The sequence below is a fragment of the Dasypus novemcinctus genome, chromosome 9, assembly GCF_030445035.2.
Source record: "Dasypus novemcinctus isolate mDasNov1 chromosome 9, mDasNov1.1.hap2, whole genome shotgun sequence".
Lineage (NCBI taxonomy): Eukaryota > Metazoa > Chordata > Mammalia > Cingulata > Dasypodidae > Dasypus > Dasypus novemcinctus.
This window is the reverse complement of record NC_080681.1, coordinates 37,841,712-37,863,567: the sequence shown is the minus strand read 5'-3', so window position 1 is coordinate 37,863,567 and position 21,856 is coordinate 37,841,712. Positions and strand designations below refer to the sequence as shown.

Here is a 21,856-nt window from a genome sequence, read left to right as displayed (position 1 = left end):
TTATATTTTTCTTTTCTTACCCCTTTTGCTTTTTCTGGACTAATATTTTCCTTCAAGGGAACTTAGCCAACAACAAGGAAATAGAATAAGAAGAAAAAAGTAACAAAGAGAAGAATTAACATGCACACTAAAACAACTAATTAAACCCCAAGACTAAATGAAGAAGATAATCAACAGAATAAACCCAACAAGGTAAAATGATGACCAAACAGCAACAAAAACTACAGACCATACCAATGATCAGAAAAACATGGCCCAATCCAATGAACAAATTAAAAACCATGAAGAGAATTGAAACATCAACCAAGTAATTAAAGCTCTCAAAACATGTATCATGGACCAATTCAATGAAGTAAAGGAAGAGATTAAGCATATTAAGAAAACACTTGGAGAGCATACAGAAGAAATTGTGATCATGCACAAAAAGATCATGGATATGATGGGAATCAATAGCACAATCCAAGAAATCAAAAATACACTCTCAGCAAGTAACAGCAGATTTGAAGAGGCAGAGGAAAGAATTAGTAATGTGGAAGATAGTATATCTGAAATCAGTAGAATTAATCAAAAAAAGAAAGAAAAAATCCACCAGGGGCTTAGAGACATGAATGACAACACAAAACACACAAACACACACATTATAGGCATCCCAGAAGGAGAAGAGAAGAGAAAGGGGACAGAAGGGGTGTTGGAGGAAATAATGGCTGAAAACTTCCCAAACCTATTGCAGAAGATGCATGTACATATCCAGGAAGCACAACGCACCCCAAACAGCATAAATCCCAACAGGTCTACTCCAAGACATATACTTGTCAAATTATCCAATGCACAAGACAAAGAGAAAATACTAAGAGAAGCAAGAGAAAAGAGAACCATCACATACAAGGAAGGCCCCGTAAGATTAAATGCTGATCTCTTATCTGAAACCATGGAGGCAAGAAGGCAGTGGTATGACATAGTCAACATACTAAAAGGAAAGAATTTCCAACCAAGAATACTCTAGCCAGAAAAGCTAGCATTCAAAAATGATGGAGAATTAAAAATATTCACAGATAAACAGAAACTAAGAGAGTATGCCAACAAGAAACCTGCCCTTCAAGAAATACTAAAGGAAGTTCTGCAAGAGGAAAGAAAAGAACAGGAGAGCCAGAATTGGAAGAGAGTGTAAGAACAACTGAAACTACAAAAAGAGAAAAAAAATCAAATGACTTATGTCGAACACAAATCCAAAGAAAATATGGCTAATATAAATAATTCCTTGAAAGTAATAACGCTAAATGTCAGTGGATTACACTCACCTGTTAAGTGACACAGATTGGAAAATTGGATAAGGAAATAGGACCCATTTATATGTTGTCTACAAGAAACTCATCGTAGACCCAGGGATTCAAGGAGATTGAAAGTGAATGGCTAGAAAACAATCTTACAGGCAAGCAATAACCAAAAAAAGGGCAGGTGTAGCTATACTAATATCAGACAAATAGACTTTCGTGGGAAACAAAGGCATGTTGTTTCCATGGTAGCAAGTTACTTTCTGACCACTGGGTCATGCTGTCCCTGGAGATGTATGTGCAGGTGGCTAATCTCTCTGTGAAACACAACATTCCAGCAGTACCCAGACTTGATATCTCAAGTAACCTAGGCAACAAGATTTATGAGTATACTTGTTTCAATAACATAATGGAACATCTTAGGCTTTAGTTACTTTCTTATCCACTGTGCGCTGTGTTTTCATTAATGAAGTTATGGGAATAGTTAGCTAGGATAGTTGCTGGTTCTCACGGTTGCTTGGGGTATATAAAGTAGCCCCTGATATTAATAAACTTGTTTGATGAGCTTGAGAAATCAATGCTCTCAGATCCCCTGATCCCAATCTCTCTTTGTCTTTCATTCCCAATACCCTTCGGGTCCGTCACACTGACAGACTTTAAATCCAAAACTGTTGTGAAAGACAAAGATGGACACTACATATTAGTGAAAGGGATAATCTTTCAAGAAGAAAGAACAGTCATAAACATTTATGCCTCTAACAAGGGCAACTCCAAATATGTGAGACAAACACTGGAGAAACTAAGTGAAGGAATAGATGCCTCTATAATTATATTGGGGGGCTTTAACACACCACTATCACCATTGGACAGAACATCTCAAAAGAGAATCAATAAAGAAACAAAAACTTTGAACAATATATTAGTATTAATCTGGACCTAATAGACATATACAGAACATTACACCCGAATACAGCAAGAATTACATTTTTCTCAAGTGCACATGGATCATTCTCCAAGATAGGCCACATGCTAGGCCACAAAGAAAGTCTCAATGAATTCAGAAAGATCAAAATCATACAAAATAATTTCTCTGACCATAGTGGAGTGAAGCTGGAAATCTGCAAGGGCCAGAGGCCCAGATTTGGCACCAAGATAGGGAAGTTAAACAATACACTCTTAGAAAAACAGTGGGTCAAGGAGGAAATCTCAACAGAAATCAATAACTACCTTGAAACTAATGAAAATGATAACACAACATCTCAAAACTTATGGGATGCAGCAAAAGCTGTACTGGGAGGGAAATTCATAGCCATAAATTCATACATCAAAAAAAAAAGAAAGAGCTAAAATTGAAGAACTAACTGAACAATTGGAGGAATTAGTAAAAAACAACAAACTCACCCCAAAGAAAGAAGAAAGAAAGAAATAACAAAGGTCAGAGCAGAACTAAATGAAATAAAAATTAGGAAAGCACTAGAAAAAATAAACAAAATGAAGAGCTGGTTCTTTGAGAAGATCAATAAAATTGACAAAGCCTTAGCTAGACTAACAAAGAAAAAAAGAGAGAAGATACAAATACACAAAATAAGAAATGAAAAGGGTGATATCACCATTGATCCCACAGAAATAAAGACTATCATAAGAGGATACTTTGAAAAACTGTATTCCAACAAGAAAGACAATTTAGAGGAAATGCACAAATTCCTAGAAACACATAAGCAGCTTACATTGACAAAGGAAGAAATTGATGATCTCAACAAACCAATCACAAGTAAAGAGATAATCAGTCATTAAAAACCTCCCAACTAAGAAGAGCCCTGGGCCAGATGGCTTTACAGGTGAATCTACCAAACATTCTGGAAAGAAATAACACTAATTTTGCTTAAACTCTTCCAAAAAATTGAGATAGAACAAACAATGCCTATGATGCCAACATTACCCTGATACCAAAGTCAAACAAAGAAACCACAAGAAAGGAAAATTACAGACCAATCTCTCTAATGAACCTAGATGTGAAAATCCTTCACAAAATACTTGCTAATTGTATTCAACAACACATTAAGCAAATTATACCCCACCACCAAGTGGACTTCATTCCTGGTATGCAAGATGGTTCCACATAAGAAAATCAAATAATGTAATTCACCACATAAACAGAATGAAGGAAAAAAATCACATGATCATATCTATAGATGCAGAAAAATCATTTGACAAAATACAGCACCCTTTCTTGATGAAAATACTGCAAAAGATAGGAATAGAAGGAAACTTTCTGAACATAATAAAGGGTACATGTGAAAAAACCCACAGCTAACATCATTTACAATGGTGAAATCCTAAAATCTTTCCCTCTAAGATCAGGAACAAGACAAGGATGCTCACTATCACCCCTTCTATTTAACATTGTGTTAGAAGTACTTCCTCAAGCACTGAGACCAGATATAAAAGGAATCCAAATAGGAAAGGAAGTAGTCAAAATTTCACTATTTGCAGATGATATGATCCTTTGTATAGAAAGTCCTGAGAAGTCTACAACAAAGCTTCTAGAACTTATAAATGAGTTCAGTAAAGTCACAGGGTATAAGCTCAATGCACAAAAATCAGTAGCATTTCTGTACACCAATGATTTGCAATCTGAGGAGGAAATCAAGAAACAAACACCATTTACAATACTAAATAAAAAAAATCAAATACCTAGGAATAAATTTAGCCAAAGAAGTAAAAGACTTATACGCAGAAAACTATATAAAACTGTTCAAGGAAATCAAAGAAGGCCTAAATAAATGGAAGAATATTCCCTGTTCATGGATAGGAATTTTATTAAGATGTCTATCTTACCAAAACTGATCTATAGATTCAATGCAATCCCAATAAAAATCAACACAGCATTTTTTAATGAACTAGAAAAAATAAGTATGAAATTTATTTGAAAAGGAAAGAGGCCCCAAATAGCCAAAGACATATTGAAAAAGAAAAATGAAACTGGAGGAATCAAAGATGAATCAAAGACCTAAATAGAAGAGCCAAGACCATAAAAACCTTGGAAAACAATGTAGGAAAGCATCTACAGGACCTTATAATAGGAAATGGCTTCATGAACTTCACACCCAAAGCACGAGCAGCAAAAGAACAAATAGATAAATGGGACTTCCTCAAAATTAAAGCCATTTGCACCTCAAAGGAGTTTTTCATGAAAGTGAAAAGAGAGCCTACAAAATGGGAGAAAATATTTGGTAACCATACACCTGATAGGAGACTTATATCCTACATATATAAAGAACTCCTATATCTTGAAAATAAAAAGACAAACAACCCATTTTAAAAATGGGAAAAAGATTTGGACAGACACTTCTCCAAAGAAGAAATACAAATGGTTTAAAAAGCACATGAAAAAATGCTCAAAATCACTTGCTATTAGGGAAATGCAAATCAAAACTATAATGAGATACCATCTTACTCCCATAAGACTGGCAGCTATCAAAAAAAACAGAAGAGTACAAGTGCTGGAGAGGATGTGGAGGAAAGGGAACACTCATCCACTGCTAGTGGGAATGCAGAAGGATGCAGCCATTCTGAAGGACTGTTTGATGGTTTCTCAAAAAGTTAACTATCAATTTGCCATATGACCCAGCAATTCCACTGCTGGGTATATACTCAGAAGATCTGAAAATAAGGACACAAACTGATATATGTACACCAATGTTCATAGCAGCATTATACACTATTGCCAAAAGTTGGAATCAACCCAAATGCCCATTAACAGATGAATGGATAAATAAAATGTGGTATATACACACAATGTAATACTACTCAGCTGTAAGAAGGAATACAGTACAAACATATGTGATAACATGGATGAATCTTGAGGACCTTATGTTGTGTGAAGCAAGCCAGGCATTGAAGGACAAATACTACATAACCTCTCTGATATGAAACAATCAAACTGAGCTGTCTCAGAGAACTAAAGACTGGAACATAGGCTTAAAGGAATTTGGGGGGAGAGGAAAAGGTTGCAAGCTGATGCCTACATGGGTGAAGTCTATGATAAGCTGGAGGTAAGTATTTGTACAGGGAGGGGATAAGATGGGGGCATAGGGATAACTTTGGGTGGGCTTTGTGGGCTTGAGGGGGGCTTGGGTTGGGAGTATGGGTCAGATAGCCCAAAGAATTGGGGGGAGGGCTGGGGGGAACCATTGAATATTGGAGAATGTCAGGTATAGGGTTGAAACTATACTGATGAGAAAACTCTTTAGAAATATAATAAGGAAGGATCACGTGTTGAAGGTGCTTAAAGGGGGGGCATCTGGTACAGGGGCTAGGTTCTAGGGAGTATGTGAGTGCTCATTTTGTCATAATGTGTTGTATCTTTGGGTGGAAACCCATACAATGAGTGTGAAAGTGTACCCACATACTGGGGAGACCTGATGTTCCCAAAGAGAGGGAATTGTGTCTTTCAAGAGGATCACTGCTCCCAGTTAGAGCAGTCTAGTATGTCCAGCCCTCAGCTTTGTTGCAGTGTCTGTAAATCTGGTTCCTCAAGTAGTGAAGATTGCATGTCACAGTGTGCCCTGAGGGGAGGGGGAGAGAAGTATAACATAAATGGAAGCAGGGCAACTGGGGGACAATGGAAGTGCTCCACAAGATCATGCAATGATGGACATGTCAACTTACATCTAAAGTGTATAAAAGTCTATAAACTAAAATGTAAACTCTAATGTTGTTGGAAACTGAGGCACAGTGGCCTCTCAAGGGGAGACATGCTGTCTCCATGCTGGTGCTGTCTCCATGACTACACTTGCAACCTAAGGAATACAGTGATTGTGAGTTCCTGGCAAATGGGCTAAAGCTGTTAAAGGCTGAAAGAAAAGATGAGCTCATACCTTTTGTAATGTACAGAATACTTAGACTTTGTACCTTGAGATAAGGTTTTTTTCTAAAATTCCTTAGACTATAGGTAATGCTGATAGTTAATACCAGTTGCTCCTTAATGTCATGTAAGCTATGTTTATGCTAGGTCTGTAATTTTTGGCACGTAGGCTGTCATGGTCCTGCTTGTAGACACATACACTGTGGTATATAAAGAGCCCCTTGTAATCAATAAAGTTGTCTGATGCGTCTCTACTCGCAGACCCCCTGATCCTAGCTCTCTCGTTCTTTTTCTCTCGCTCTTTCTTTCTCTGTTTCCTTCTCCCTTCTCTCTTTGTCTTTCATTCCTGATACCCTTCGGGTCCATCGACTCTGACAACTGGCACCCAATGTGGGGCCTGAAGTAGTTACTGTAGCAGAGATTCTTCCATGGTCATATCAGGAATGCAGAAACAGGAAACCTTCCTTAAAGGTTGAGATGTCCAATGTAGAGTGACCTGGGTCAGAAAATAAAAGTAAGAATTTTAATTGATTTTGTTTCTGCTAGCATTAGGGTATGGGAAATCAAACGGGATGCCTGGAAGAATATTCACAGGTACTGAAAAGTCTTTTAAAAACTGTTGGAGTTGCAGTGAAACTGCAGATTTAAAGAATCTTTTAAATCTTAACCAGTGGAAACAGGTAATGAGGGTGCTATGTAGAGCATACCAAAAAGGGAGAAACTATACTATTATCTGTGTGGACTTTGTGCCAGCAAATTGCTGCTACCTTAGATCCTTTGCAGTCTGAAGAAGGAGAGAAATATGAAATTACTGTATTTTCTAAGCTCATAAGTAAATTTGAAATAAAAGAAAGTAAATTGGAACAAGAACAGGAGCTTGAGGTGAATGGGAAACTGTCAGGTTTTTCCCCTCATCCTAATATTAACCCTTTCATCAACAAAAGCTCAGTGAAGTGTCCTAATGAAATACCTTCTGTGTATCCAGTACGACCCTCTGCACCTACTGAATTGCCTTCTGTTACTAAGCCTAAGTTAGAAATGTTTTCAGATGTTGCCGATGCTTTGCCTTATGTTAAACAATTATTATCTGCTTTACCCATAATATTACATGCTAGTAATACCACCAGATACAAATAATCTGCAAGGGGTGTCGAGTTTCATCCTGAGCCAAAACCTTTTAAACTATTGAAAAATTAAAACAGGCAAATATACTAAATAAAGTCCTTGTTAGTGAAATCAGTCTTGTAAGAAAACTCTCTGTTACAGTGTTAACTAAAATAAGGAAACAATTCTGGCAGCAACTCTGCAAACCCCCTGCTGTCTGCATGACAATGTAGCTGTGGGCTAGTGAGGGTTAATAGAGTTAAGCCACTGAAAAAAGAGAAAAACATGGCAACATTGGTGTTTTGTTTTGTTTGCATGCTAATTGTGATTGGGCTTATTTAGCCAAGATAATAAAATTAGCACAAAATTTTTATTAAGGTCTAAAAGGAATTTTCAGTTTTAAATCTCCGGAATTCCAAGTCTCAGTATAGTCTTCCAGAGTAATAATCCAAAAATGTGTGTTAATGGTCTGTCTAAACTGCAAAATAAGAACTTAACTACATTTATGCTGCTCAAGTTATCTTAACTGATTGCTGATAACTAATAAAAATGTTTCCAAGCACAAGCTTGCATGTTACAGGCAACATGGATTCCAGAAGAAATCTTTAAAAGTAAAATCTTAAGATGTGATATAACGGAGAACTTAAAAACAGCTACACCAAGAAAGTAAGAATTATGAGTTAATTGTAAACCGTATGTTTCTGTTAATGTGTTGTAATTGTTTTGTGTTTGTCTGTCTGTTCGTTCAATGTCAGTGTATATTGTGATACCTCTGGATGGTAAATATAAATTAATAAAAATTTTAAAAAAGAGCTCTATTCAAATGGCCAAAAATTAAATAAGTGCCTATATTAATACTTAAGTTTATTATATTAATACATAAGTTTATATGTTAATAAGATATCTACAATGATAAAAATTGTAAGTTTTGATTAAGAAAATTAAGTCTTTTCATAAAAAATGGTTCTTGCCTAGATTGAAATGAAAAGTTTATTTTTCTTCACAGGATAAAATGAAGGATGTAAAACTTAAATGAATATTAAAGAAGGTTAAAAGTTTGTGGGAATGCTGACTGAAATTTAATAAGTTTTTTTCTAAAAGGTGTGTTTTGTCCTAAAATAGGATGGCTAATTTTCATAAACCCTTGGAACTTAATTTGCATGTGGCAAGTTAGAGAAGGTATTGTGGCAACTTTAAGTAAGGGAATGTGTTCTGTGAAGGTAAATTTTTTCTTAAAATAATATGATTATAGTCTATATGGTTATAAATAAATAATCTATATGGTTATAAATAATTATAAGAAGTTTAATGAAACATTGTTTAAATTAAGGTATTTAAATGGCTAATTCCAGAAAGACATTATTAAATATGTATAAAACTGAATTGATGATGACAATAATAAAAGGTAATTTTATAATAGGAAAACTCATTGGCAGCTAGTCTTCCCTGCAAACTGGTTTCTAGGAGACTGTTTCTGGTATTACATGCTACTAAGTATTTAAAGTGAAGAAAAGTTCATTATTTTAACAAGCTCGTTTAGTGTTGATGGCAATGATATGTTGTAAGAAGTTTGCCTGGTAACTTAGTATGTAGGATATATGGAATGTGTTTTTATTATTAAGGAAACAGGAGATGATTTCATCCTAAGATAAAATGAGTGATTACCGTGAAAGAGTAAAATGTGAGACAAAACCTGAATGAATACTGGAAGTGTAGAAGGTTTGTGGAAAGAAATTTTTATGGTTAAAGTTAAGCAAGATTTGATGGGCCTGTCTGTAAAGTTTGAAAAAGCCTTAGTAGCAAGTAATATGTATCAAAGTTAAAAATTTCGTCCTTTTTCAAAGTCTCTCAAATCATTAGTTTGTTCTGGGAAAGTTTATGGAAAATTTCTATCCTGAATAATCAGTATACAGAGAGTCTGTTTTATCAAAACAGCTTCTTGTGCTTTAACCTCATCATTTCCTCAGTGTTCAAGGAAGAAAAGGTCTTATCTCTTTTAAAGGAAAATAATGTTTAAACCTGCTTTCTAAAAATCAAATTCTGAAAAGTAGCTTTTTATTTCAAACTAATTACAAGAGATTTGTTCTTTTACCTTGAAAGAAAAATTAAAGTAACAGTTAAGTTCATTTAATATGTTAAAAGTTGAGAGTGTTTAAAAGTGTTATAAAATTAACAGGATTTTTTAACCCTCTGTTAAAGTATGAGTAAAAATTTCAAATGAATACTTAAGAGTGTATAAATTTACCAATATTTCAGCATAATAGTAAAGAGAAGTACAATGTGGTTAATTATGGTTTTAATTATTATAAAAGAGTATGTGTCACAAAAACAACCTCTTATCATAAATTAAAACAACATTGTAGTATGCAGCAGTCACAATTATTGCTAGTTTGTTGCAAAAAACTAGTTGTTAATATCCAACTATGTCACTATCACTTTGTTTTAAAATGTGTAAGACTTTCTTTAGTATTTCCTTAGGCAAGTCAAGCCAGCCTGCATTCTCCTACTTGTAGAAAAGTCAACAAGGGACTTTTGCAGTGCTTCTCCAAGGCTGTGTGCATAGCCCAACCATCTGTCCTGGCATGGCGATAATAATCTAGCTGCATAAAATCGGTGGCTGGAACTCTACTGATGACATTATGTTAACCAGTAATTCTTTTTTCAGAATGAAAAGAAACATCAGAGATAATAGTATCTTCTCTTAAAAGCCTGAACTAAGCAAACAATTGGGACAGGCTGCAGGGTCCCTGCTGCTCTATCAAATTCTTCAGTGATGTTTAATTCGGTAAAACAAAACTATAACCTGTTGTAATTGATAAAATGCAATGTTTTCTCATGTTAATGTAGTTTGTAATATTGCTGGAATACTGAAAATCTTTCTTCTCTCACTTAGTCTCAAATATTAAAACCATTGTATGTATTAATTGGGAAAGGTCCTTCATGGAAGTAGGAAAACCTCCAGCAAGCTGCTTTAAATAATAATAAAAGGAAGGTAAATTGTGGACACTAACTTAGCCTATGAATTGGATGTAGCAAGCAACCATATTGGTTTTGGGTGGAGTTTGTGGCAAAAGCAAAATTCTAAACAAGTAACCCTTGAGTTTTAATCACAATTCTGGAAGGAGGTCAAAAGTACAATATAAAAAGGCAATTGTGTGCAGCGTAAGAAGTCCTGCTAAAAGTGAAAGACTTAACCCAATAGCGTCTGGTCACTCTAAAGACAGCCATCCCTATCCAGGGGTGGATTGCAAACACTAAAATCAAGACAGAAATGACGGACTGTTATAAATCACCCTCAGATTATGAAAAAACATCCAGGTGACTGTCATGTCCCTGCCACTCCTCTAACATCCCTTTTAGGACTGTTGACACAGATGCCTTTGTGAAGATCCAGGGCCTTCCACTGAAACCTGAGAAAAGGCAGAGTGGCTCCACCAGAAAGGTGAACATCATGAGTACCAAACCTTGTGGTGCCTAGCCCAGCAGTTCCGGCTGCCTGTTATTTGCCAACAGCTCATAGACATCCCCCATAAGTTCCTTCATGCTTACTCCAATGACTGTGACATCAGAGCCCTCCTGCTCTTGAGAGGAATGAGCCCTCAGATGCACTATTCAAACCCACTGAAGCTGTATTCATTACTTTACTAAAACAAAAAGGGGGAAATGTGGAAATACAGCCAGAAATTAAAATACTTCACTGAGACCTGTGGCAATTTTAACTTTAATCATAAAAATTTTTCAATTGCTGCCATGCATCATATTAACTTTACAAATTCTGAAACTGTGAACTTGCAGCTTGTGTATGCCTATGGACTTTGGGCCTGTGTGCCCTCTACTTATGCTACTGTGGCAGGAACTGTTAACATCACAAAGGAAAATGGATACTGGCCCCTTGGACTAATGGCACTCATAGTCATAACCTGCAAAAGAATTTGTGGAAAATAATTTTTGGAATTGCCCCTCCGTATGAATGGCTGGGAAATATAAATAAGACAGGACAGTATTTGACCCTTAAACATATTTTAAAGCCTGTGTTGAAGATCCATTTGTTTTCATAACTGGTAAGATAACTATTAAGAATGATTCACTGTTTTATGAAAATGGTGCCTTGTATACATATCAGGAAGTGTGTTGCAAGATGGAGAAACAATAGCCATGACCAGAAGAAGAAAGTGCATCTGGATACCAGTGAGAATGATGTAGATTTGGCAGTCATCTTCTGAAAGTCAATTATTGCTGCATAAGAATTCTTGAAACACTTTATTGGACTGTTTATTAGAAGTATTATGGGACTGACTGGAATCATTACAGCTGCTGCTACTGCCCTGGTAGCTTTACATAATCAGGGTAATAATTTAGAATCTGCTGTTTTGCATATTGGAGATCAGTTGTATAATTTAAATTTGTTAAGGGGATTGAGGTATGGTTGGAATGAAAGTAATTTCTGTATGACTCTGCATATAATTCATCAGATATAGTATGGAAAATGAGAATCATTTGATAGGTCATAAAGGTAATATGTCAATAGAAATAGAAGAATTACAGAAAAAAGATATTAGAAATGTCTCTTAATCAGATTAATGTAGCCGATGATAAGGATATCTTTAATGATTTGATTTCTCATTTCAATAAATTTAATCCAGTAAATTGGTGGAAATCACAGCATTTCCTGTCAGCTTTAGGAGTAGGGTTAATCATATTTGTTCTGTTGCTCATGATTCTCACCTGTGCCAGACAGTGCTTTTGAAGAAAAGTGCAAAGCGTAACAGCCATGGGACATGTGAATAATCTGGTGCTAGCAGAAGCACTTCAATAATTTCCCCAAATTGAAGAGCTTGGCCAGTAGTCAATGACGGGTAAGACCCTTATAGGAGGGCAACCTAAGACAGGCATGGTCACCTCGACTAAAACAAAAAGGGGGAAATGTTGGAAACTGAGGCACAGTGGCCTCTCAAGGAGAGACATGCTGTCTCCATGCTCGTGCTGTCTCCAGACTACGCTTGCAACCTAAGGAATGCAGTGATCGAGAGTTCCCGGCAAATGGGCTAAAGCTGTTAAAGGCTGAAAGAAAAGATGAGCTCATACCTTTTGTAATGTATAGAACACTTAGAATTTAGACCTTGAGATAAGGTTTTTTTCTAAAATTCCTTAGACTATAGGTAATGCTGATAGTTAATACCAGTTGCTCCTTAATGTCATGTAAGCTATGTTTGTGCTAGGTCTGTGCTTATTGGCATGTAGGCTGTCGTGGTCCTGCTTGTAGACACGTACACTGTGGTATATAAAGAGCCCCTTATAATCAATAAAGTTGTCTGATGCATCTCTACTCACAGACCCCCTGATCCCAGCTCTCTCGTTCTTTTACTCTCACTCTTTCTTTCTCTGTTTGCTTCTCCCTTCTCTCTTTGTCTTTCATTCCCAATACCCTTCAGGTCTGTTGACTCTGACATAATGTAAAACATAAGGAAACTAAAAATTTAGACATCTGTACAGTCTAAAATATAAACAATAATATAAACCAAAATGGAGCCATGTTTGATAGCTATGTTTCAAAATTTGTACATCAGCTGCAGCAAATATAACATGAACATGTAAAAGATCATTGCAGGGGAAGGGGAAAAGGGTTTGATGTTGGATATCTGGGAGTCTCCTATATTGCGTATGTGAATTATTGTGATCTAAAACTTTTTTGAAGGCAAAATTAAAAATTAGGAAAAAATAAAGACAGAGTTTAGACACTGAGGAAGTAATAAAAGGGCCTTGCCACTGTACATACAGGGCAACACCTACTACAGTGATGAAAAACAAAACATTAGAAACAAAGCTTTATAATATTTTTCATTTTATTAATACACCAATTTATTTTTACTTTATTTTAGTATTTCTAAATTACTATGCATTCTATTTCTAAACTTTAAATCCATCACTGTATTTCAATTTCCTATTAATTTAATTTGGCAATATATTAGGATTCATTGTTGAAGAAATTTTGAGAAGCTCAACTATGGCAAGGGAGGAACTCTGGTGTGGGGTGTTATTGATGGGGGGTACATGGGTGGGGGATTTCTCCAGAGCATAAATATAGGGAACATAAATATGTTAAGATATATGTTGGGTATTTTTATAGTAGTTACAGTTACAAATGTCAACTGAGGGAGTGCCGAGTTCCCACCCAGGGGAGCTCTGTCTCATTCCCCAATGGAAAAACAATAATCCCCCAAGTGCGACGGCCAAGATCAACAAGAAAGGATGCTCACCAGATGCAATGGATGTGTCATGATGATGGGGGAGAGTGTTACTGTGGGGGTAGTGGATGGGGGCGGTGGGGGTGAATGGGGACCTCATATTTTTCGAATGTAATATTTTTAAAAAAATGAATAAATTGAGTAGAATTTGGAAAAAAAACAAAGAAACAAGAAAGGATGGTCCAATAATGAGCTTGATACTGATGACTATGCTTAGGAGCCTCTGTGCCTGAAATATGAACTAGGCCTAGAGCTGTAGAGTGCCTTAGAGTTATCTCCTGAGAGCCTCCATGTTGTTCAAATGTGGCCAATCTGTAAGCCAAACCCAGTATGTAAATGCATTACCTTTCCCCCAACATGGGACATGACTCCTGGGGATGAGCCTCCCCAGTGCCAAAGGATTATTACCAATCACTAACTGGAGAAGCAACTAGAAAGAGACCTCGAATAAAAGGGTCAACTTAGACCAGCAGAATATCTCAGCCTATATGTTGAATCAAGTGTTAAAAACTGCTCTTTGACCTTGAATAAAAGGGGGAAATGGCAAAGACAAATGAGTTTATATGACTAAAAGTCTTCCAAAAAGAGTTGGGAGGTCATCAGAGGGGTCACACTTATGCACGCGTCATCAAGACCCCAGAAAAAGCCAAAGTAATACAACCCTAGGTACTGGTTCTCCTGAAGGCTACAGAGATCCACAGGGTATATAGTCAAAGCAGATAGATTTGGAGCTCTGTGCCATGTTAGAGGGCCCTACTTTGGAATTTGTGCTCCTGAGTGTGATGGAGCTGGACTCAAATGTAATTTTCTACACATGCCTCTTCTGTCACTTTTACTGAACCTCTGGTTGGCACTAGGGATGGTCCATACTCAGGAGACTTGAATCTCTGGACTGCCCATGTGCCATCTGGGCCCTGTGCCTTGGCAGAGTGGTGACTCCTACTCTCTGGTTCATTAGTCTTACCCAGGTCAGCTAACAGGGAGGTGAAGATGGTTAACCATACACCAGGGAATCAAGAGTGCCTACAGCTGTGAGCAGAGGAATTGCTTTCATCATCCATGTGGAATTTAAGCTCCCTCTTGATCTAGAGGTGGGGAAGACGTCACCATCCCAGGGTCCACAGAATGGAGGAATAAAATATGGACTAGTGTGGACTTACTGATATTCTACTATAAAACTATTGTGACGAGTAATAGAAGAAATTTTAGCATCAACATGAAGAAAGTAGCCACAGTAGATGCTGAGGGCAGGGAGAGGGTAGAAGAGATGTGATGTGGGGGCATTTTTTGGGTTTTTGAGTTGTCCTTAATGGTATTGCAGGGTCAGATGCTGGACTTTCTATATCCTGCCATAACCCACTGAATGTACTGGGGGAGAGTGGAAACTACAGGGTGAACTATTATCTGTGTAGTGCAGCAGTGCCCCAAAATATGTTCACCGAGTGTGATGAGTGTGCCACAATGATGGGGGAGGTTGTTGGTGTGGGAGGAGTGGGGTGGTGGGGGAGTAGGGGATATACAATAACCTCTTGCATTTTTTAATGTAACATTTTTTGTGTGCGATGTATGTATTTTCAAAAAAACACAATTTACAAAATGATGTGGTGGGGGTGGGGAATGGGTTATATGGGAACCTCTTAGGTTTTTTATTGTTTTTTAATGCAACATTCCTTGTGATCTATTAACTCTAATTTAAAAATAATGCAGGTACAAACAAAAAATAATAATTTAGGCTAAAAATAAAATTAGAAAACAACTTAAAATGGCTTACACAATGGTTTAAGTTTCAAAGAAATCTAGAGGTAAGCTTTTAATCATACAGGTTAAATGTGTAGCTCAAGAGCCTCCTTAAAGATCCAGATTTCTTTCTACTTTTTTCTCTCACTGCTTCATTTGTAGTTTCTTATTTTATTAGCCTGGCCCCCTTTATGGTCCCCAAATGACTGCTTCAGTTAGGAGTACCACATGTAAACTCAACATACTGAGAAAGCAAGTTACTGTTCTGTACTATGCGTCCTAGGGCCAATGTAACAAATTACTACAAACTGGGTGGCTTAAAACAAAAGAAATTTATTCTCTTACAGTTCTGGAACTTAGAAGTCTGAAATCAAGGTGGCATCAAAGCCATACTCAGCCTGAACCTTCCAGGAAGAATCCTTCCTTGTCTCTTCCAGCTTGTGGGGCCCTACAAGTTAAGGCAGCATAACTCTAATCTGTGTGTCTGTCTCCACATGGCCATCTTCTACCTATTGGTCTCTGTTCTCACAAAGCATTCTCCTCACTGTGCCTTGAGTCAGTATCTCCCCTCTTTTTCTTATAAGGACACCAATCTATAGTGGATTAGGGACTACCCTAATTTGGGATGACCTCATTTTAGCTTGAATAGATAGATATGCAAATAATATTTTCTTTCTTTCTCTTTCTATCAACTGTTTCTTTATTTCAAAAAGAAACTTGTCAATTTTTGGTATCAAAACAGTTGTGCTATTGGTTTCTCTTTCTCCCAATTGGTTCCCAAAAGAAACCACACCAAAGGAGAGTACATTTTAAGCCAATAGGCTCCAGGATGCCACCTAACAGACCTCACAGAAACCTCACCAAAAGGGGGAACTGGATGGGGAAAGGAACTGTAAGGGATCAGCACACAGCCACCCACAGCGCAGAGAGCACTCACAGCCAGGTGGCTTGGCCAGGGCTCCCCAACTGCAAAGAAGCAAATTTTCAAAATAACATACAGTTAAAAAATTTTTTTTTTGTCCAGAAGCTAGTCAAGATTTCTTCAGCACTGACTGAACCAAAGTATGAGATGGCACTTTTGGAGACGGCAGCTTCTGACCCAGAAAAAGGTGAAAAGATATTTCGTATGGCTGAATCAGTCGCAAGAATGTAATTTTCTTTTCTTTCCTTTTTAAAAAGCAAGCAGGAGAGTAAATCAGCAGTCACCCCAACATAAGGAGCACATGATCCCTTCTGTGAGCTGGTGGGAAGGGGATAGTAAAAGGATGGGGGAAAGTTTTCTTAGACATAGGGCTCACCATATTAATTACTTCTGATGATAAAAATAATAATAATACATTTGCCCTGAAAACCTGAACAGCACTCTTTTTTTGACCAAGGCTAACTCCTGGGATCGCTTTTCTGGTTTGGCTGGTGCTTTGCATAGAGCAGTGAGTTTTCCCTGGCCTAAGCTCCATTCTCAGTGAGGCAGGCCCATCCCTCTTTCCCTCCCCTCTGGAGAGGGCAATAGGTTTTAGGCTGAAAAATTACCTTCCAAAAGTGAGAAAGGGATTAGATTGCTGCTTCAGATCTGTGGAATTATTTGGACTTTGTTCCCACCTAACTCCTGAAGGGCAAATGTTGGGGCCCCCGTGAGACCAAAGCACACACCTGGCACTGAGTCAGCCACAAGCTGTAGGTGGATTTAGGACAGGAGAGTCTCCAATAGCAGCAGTCTGGAGCATGAAGACAGCACTCTGCAAAGAGGTGGGAAAATGAGGGGTAATGTAAGGGGGGCTTCAGAACAAAGACATGTCTTAGGGTATGAGAGCAGAGTTCCTGCTAGGGTCTCGTGATGTTATCGCAGGAATGAAGTCTTACTGCTCTGAGGAGACTGTGGTTTACCTACGATACCATCTGTACATCCCGTCCTCTCCGGGGAGGGTTATTAACCTTTAACTCATGTCCAGGTCACGCAGGTGGCTCTGTGCTGAGGACTTAGGGAAAGCCGGGCCTGTGGGTCCCCACAGAATGCTTTACAAATGGTTGCTACAACAACAAAAACGGGGAATATTTATAAAAATGTATACATCACAACATGCTTTTTTTTTAATGGTTCTTTTTATTTATTTAATTTTTTAGATTTATTATTTATTTATTTCTCTCCCCTTCCCCCCACCCCCAGTTGTCTGTTCTCTGTGTCCATTTGCTGCATGCACTTCTTTTGTCCACTTCTGTTGTCAGCAGCACAGGAATCTGTGTTTCTTTTTGTTGTGTCATCTTGTGTCAACTCTCCATGTGTGCGGTGCCATTCCTGGGCAGGCTGTACTTTCTTTCACGCTGGGCGGCTCTCCTTACGGGGTGCATGCCCCTATGCAGGGGACACCCCTGCGTGGCAGGGCATGCCTTGTGCGTATCAGCCCTGCGCGTGGGCCAGCTCCACACGGGTCAAGGAGGCCCGGGGTTTGAACCGTGGACCTCCCATGTGGTAGACGGATGCCCTATCCATTGGGCCAAGTCTGCTTCCCACAGCATGCTTTTAAAGATGCTTGCATTGTGTTCACTGTCCCTTAAATGTTCCCAAAGGTGCTCAGCCCCTAACCCAGCTGTAGTCTCTGGGAGAGGCAGAGAAAGTTTGGGGAAAAAGACATGGGGCCAGAGGTAGGGTGCGTGGCTGTACAGCGAGAGGAGAAAGCAGCCTTCTGGTTACAGGTCAATCCTCAGCTTAAAGGTCAGCTTCAGGCAGGCTGGCCTCAGGCGGAGTCTGAGTCAAGGGGAGGAGCAGCAGCAGGGTGGGACTGCAGTGCTCTCCGTCTCATTCAGGTCAAGCAGCATCTGGTCCAGCATTCTCTGGGTACAAAAATGCTCCTCTTTGGTGCTTTTCAGTTTATCTTCCAAATCATCAATTGTCTTTTCCTGTTTTGCTACCGATCTCTCAGCAAACTCAGCACAGGTCTCTGCCTCCTTGAGATTATCAGTAAGAATCTTTATCTCTTCTTCATATTTGTCTTCTTTTTGAGAGTCTTTTTCTTCAGCAGTGCTCAGATACTTCAGGTTCTGGTCCATCAATCTGATCCGCTCATCCGTCTCTTGGCAACCGGACCCTGCCAGCTCAGCTTGTCCCTCAGTGAGTTCTAAGTCCCCTTCAATAATCACCAACTTGCGGGCCACCTCCTTGCACTTCCAATCTCCCTCTTCTGCTTAGATGCTTTGAATTGGATTTCCTGCAGTTCCATTTTTCTTCATTTTTTAAAGCTCAGTTTTCAATATGCTTCATACCTCCCTCACTCTCATCAGCTGCTTTCTCTGCCTCCAGCTTTCGCAGGGCAGTGGCCAGCTTCTCTCCAGCCAACTGGATCTAACCTATCAAGGAGGTCACCTTGGCCTCAACCTGTTCCCGGGCCGCCTTTCTCCCTCCACTTCCCGCTGGAGGCGCTCGGCTCTCTCCTGGGCATCGTCAGCCCGCTGCTTTAGAGCCGGGATCTCGCGCTTCACCGTCTCGATGGTGGCGATGCCAACCATGGTGCCCACCCAACCCCTGCTCGACTTCGACTTCCTGCCTCCTCTGCACGGCTTTGCAGTAGCTTCTCATCCCTATTTGTAAACAAGGTCACAGTCACACATACCAGGTTTAGGATTTAACATAGCTTATTGGGGTATACGGTTCAGCCCCCAAAAGTATCTACTAACTTCCTACTTGATCACGTGAGGAAATTGGTACCGCTATACTATCACTTTCCTCTGCTATCGTTGTCTTCACTGATGGAAAAATTCAGCTTCACAATCAGAGAATATTACACTGTGAAAAAGGTGTGTTTATTCTAGGAAGGAAATACCAAAGTCTTTAAATGACACTCTGTAAGACTTAATTGAATTCTAAAATAAGAAGAAGACGTATCCCCTCCTTAGTCTCTAGGTGGGTGGATTTGGGGTGTTCGTCCTGTTACTCCTAAGAGCATTCATGACCAACATGGCTGACTGATTTCCTCAGCGCTGTGATGCTGCAGAGCTGTTCACTGCCCTGACCATGCCCTCCTGGATACCGGGCAGGCAGTATTCTCAATATGTTCTAGTAAAGACTGATTTTTTTTGAGCAGTTGCTTTACTCTGAGTTTCCCCTTTTGCTTTCATCCTCAGCAAGTCATACTCTTTACTAAACTGCATCACATGAGCTGCTCAGCCCTGTTTTCATTTTAATAGATAAGGCCATACAGATTTGAGTGTTTAGCTGTCACAGAAATAAATTTTATGTGTGTCTCAGTATTTAGCAGCAGAGATATGACGTTTTAATTCATCCTCATTAAAAGCATTGACAGAGGAATTCAAAATTTAAGATATAAGAATTTGATGGATATTGTTATGCACCTTATCTTGTCTCCTTTCTCTGTTGAATACTCCATTTTTACCTGGTATGTCCCCTGGTGTCATTGTTCCTTATTTACCACTTTGTCCAGGGTGTAATCATTCTAATTCCTTTATTTTCCTGGAGTCTCACTTAAAAGGACAATTGTGTTTAAGTTTAAATGTTACTTAAAATTTGAGTGTTGTAGAAAATTTGTCAATTCAGCCATCCTCTGGAGGTCTCCTCTTTCTCTCTAAGACTGCTCTTTTTTCTCTCTCAATTTCCAAAAAATTGCTATTTACTTCAGAAGTCTTTTAAAATCTTTTATTTTGAACCACTTTCAAATGTACCTGGCAGATGAAAAAATAATCCAAACCCATACAGAGAATTCCAACATATCCCAACCACTCTTCCATATTTACTGTATAATTCTACTCTCTCTCTCTGATCTCCCTGACATTCTATTTTTTGATCCAATCTATTTTCTGAACAATTGAGTGTAGGTAGCATACAACATTCTCTTTGAACATTTAATACTGCCATGCACATTTCCTAAGAACAAGAATAGTTACTTATACAACCACCTTAAGTACAGTTATCAAGTTCAAGAAATTTTACATTAATATAAATCTTCCAATTTGTATTCTAACTTTTTCATATGTCCCAAAAATGTCCCTTTGACTCTTTTCTCCTCCCTTGCTAGATTCCATCTAGCATCATGTATTGCATTTAATTGCCATTGCCTTTTTAGTTGTTCTTTCTTTCTTTCTTTCTTTTTTTAATTGTGGGAACATATATATAGCATTAACTATTCCATCTCAATACCTCCCAATGGGATTAATCACATTCACAGTATTATGGTACCCTACCACCTTCCATTACCCAAAATTTCCACAATCCTCCCCCCAAAACCCTACACCTATTATACATTAACTCCACATTTGCCCTCCTCCCTGCCCCTGGTAATGAGTACTGTAACTTCTGTCTCTATGAGCTTGCATATTCTCCAATATTTTCTTTGTAGTTACAATGGGGCTTAAATCAAATGAAAGAAATTCATACCAAGATATTTGTAATGAAACAAGGACAAAGATGTGATGTCAAAAGCAACCAGAGGGAAGTGGACTTGGCCCAGTGGTTAGGGCATCCGTCTACCACATGGGAGGTCTGCGGTTCAAACCCCAGGCTTCCTTGACTTGTGTGGAGCTGGCCCATGCGCAGTGCTGATGCACTCAAGGAGTGCCGTGCCATGCAGGGGTGTCCCTGTGTAGGGGAGCCCCATGCACAAGGAGTGCGCCCCATAAGGAGAGCCGTCCAATGTGAAAGAAAGTGCAGCCTCCCCAGGAATGGCGCCGCACACATGGAGAGGTGATGATGCAACAAAAAGAAACACAGAGTCCCATGCCACTGATAACAACAGAATCGGCCGAAAAGAAGAACTTGCAGCAAATGGACACAGAGAATAGACAACTTGGGCAGGGGGGCAGGGGGGAAGGGGAGAGAAATAAAAAAAAAAAAAGGAACCAGAGACAAAAGAGAAATTTCTAACAGATAAGTGAATCAGACTCAAATAAGGTTTTAACAGGAATATTAGAGGTCACAGTACAGTTGAAATCTTCAAAGTGCTGGGGAAAAAAAATCTGTCAACCTGGATTGCATACCCAGCTAAACTAAACCATTCTACAATGATGTGGGTAAAATAAACATATTTTCTCATTTGAAAAAAACAGAGTGTTTCCTAAGAATGAATACTTACTTACTAAAGGAACTTATAAAATCTGAACTTCAAGATCAGGGAAGGTGCTGCCAGAAGAAAGTTCTGAGGTGCAGTAAAAAACTGAAAGGAAAGAAGATGGCAAACCTGTTGGTAAATATAAACATAACTAATATGTCTAAAATGAAATGTATCCTCTTGTCCTCTTGTCTTGTAGTTTCGACAGAGGCCCTGAAGGATGTAAACAACAGATCCATGCCATCAATGCTGAATCTGCTAAGAGATTGTGAAAGTTTTTTTTTTTTTTTTTTTTTTTGCAGCTTTTTGACCTAATTCTATCTCTGGGTACATAAGAGGTGGTGAAGATATTGATCAGAGGAGATGAGTAGTGGAAAATTTCTTTGGAGAGAGCTGTTGGTGTTCATTGATATACTTCCTTCCTCTTTCTTTATACCCTCCTCAAGAACAAATGAGGGGTTATGCTTTCCTTCCTTCACAAATTAAATAAATGTAGGAACCTCAAAGATGTAATTGGAAAGCTGACATGTGCTCCCTGGAGAATTGGAGATACAAGGATTGGTGTTCAACACATGTCTG

At 38.5% G+C, this 21,856-nt stretch overlaps 1 pseudogene; it reads right to left on the bottom strand.

Annotated features, from left to right (window-relative positions):
- Positions 1–17,972: 17,972 nt before the first annotated feature.
- Positions 17,973–18,725, bottom strand: LOC101434396 (tropomyosin alpha-3 chain pseudogene; annotated as a pseudogene).
- Positions 18,726–21,856: the final 3,131 nt, after the last annotated feature.